A 1,833-nucleotide genomic window follows, 5' to 3' on the forward strand; every position below is an offset into this window, starting at 1 on the left:
TGTCAACCGATTATGAGACAGATTCAAAGAGTGAATCTAGGTCAATAACCCTATTTCTTTTGGGATTTCACCAACTAGCTTGTTACATGATAGATCTAGTCCCACCATCAAATCAAGAAAGTGACCCTTGTAGGAGCGAGAGTGAGTTTTTGATGTGAACTAAACTTCGTCTTGAACCTCAAGTATTTCCAACAATAAATCAAAAGAATACCCTTTAAACAAAGCACTCTGATAGTATTGGGAGGACGTCCATTTTATGGAAATTGTTGCTTCTCTGAAAATAGGGTTGATAGGGCTTATAATATTTTGGAAGCAACAAGGTATTGAACCAGAGATAGAGTTAATAGATATATCTACCAAACTCACATTACTTAATTGGCATAACTGCTTCAGAATAGAACCACTGAAGTTATTTTCTCTCAAAATAAAAATCCTTAATTCAGATAGATTACCAAGAAATATGGATATTCGTCCTGATAAGGAGTTGTTGCCCATATCCAAAGTTAAAACACGAGTCAAATTACGAAAGACATTGGGTATTGATCCGGTGAACCTGTTGGAACCCAAATGAAGATGGGCCCTGAGAAAGAATTTGTGAGATATCCAGAAACGAGAATGGTGTTTTTCCGCAAGAAAACGGGCCTTCCAAACTATTATTTCTCACCACAAGTTCAAACATGGCATCCATGTTGCTTATCCAATGAGGGATTGTACCTGTAAAAAATTATTACTAATATCCATAATCATCATATTCTCCATATAATGTCCTTGGCTGGTCTTATTCCCAATTTTCTCAGTGAAACAGTTGTTATCTAACGCAAGAGAATCAACAGAACCGTAACTTAAGTTTCCTGAAAGTACCATGCCCTGCAATAGGTTCTTTGATAATTTCAATATCTCTAAGTCTGGGCTATTTGTGAACAGCCCCTTTGGTACTTCTCCTGAGAACTCATTATCAGATAAATCCAGTGTGTATAACCAACCCAGATCTGTAATTGAAGATATAGAACCATCTAAAGCATTCCTCGACAAATTTAAATATGCTAAATATGGAAAAAAAACCTTTGAATATCACCCGCAATGGTACCTATCATGTGATTTTTAGACATATCCAACCACGTTAGGTTAGCATTCGTATGCAATGGCATATAAATAGTACCACCAAATGAGTTGTTCCTTAGATTAAGTGCTTCCGACATTGCATTATTTTGAATCAACCAATTCGGAAATTGTTCCCTCAAAGTGTTGTGTGATAGGTCTATCATCTGTAACATGCGTTGGTGAAGAAGAAACCCAGGGACAACACTTTCTTTAAGCTTATTTATAATGCAACCAGATAGCACCAGAACTTTCAACTAAAACATCGGAATCCAACCCATAGGCTCTTCTGTTTTAATATCAAAATTTTCATTGTTGCATTTAAACCTAACTATCTCTAGCTTTGTATGACGGGAGAATGAGCTAAATGAGAATGCACCTTCAAATTTGTTATCACTAAAATCAACATATTCAAAAGATGTGAGATTGGCAATCAGTGATGGCGGAAGAGTTCCCCTGAATTGATTTGAAGAAATATTGAGCACCTTAAGAGATGATAGACTATTGAAACATCGAGGCAGGTTTYCATCAAACATGTTCCCACTAAGATSCAACTCCTGGAGGTTTTTCAACTCACATAGACCTGTCAAAAGACAATAATTAAATAAAACAACCAGGCTAATGTAATGTAACGACTCACACTTGCATGGTCATATGATGTCAAAGATCAAGTATTGGACTAATGTAACGAAAAGTGTACATGAACTTCTCCATTTGTACGATTGTCTTAAAAAA

General features: G+C 36.0%; 1 pseudogene; it reads right to left on the reverse strand.

Annotated features, from left to right (window-relative positions):
• Positions 1–3: 3 nt before the first annotated feature.
• Positions 4–1,833, reverse strand: part of LOC112504180 — a 5,781-nt pseudogene continuing 3,951 nt past the window's right edge.

This window comes from Cynara cardunculus, unplaced genomic scaffold, assembly GCF_001531365.2.
Source record: "Cynara cardunculus var. scolymus isolate 2C unplaced genomic scaffold, CcrdV1 Un_Scaffold_4845, whole genome shotgun sequence".
In the NCBI taxonomy this organism is placed as follows: domain Eukaryota; kingdom Viridiplantae; phylum Streptophyta; class Magnoliopsida; order Asterales; family Asteraceae; genus Cynara; species Cynara cardunculus.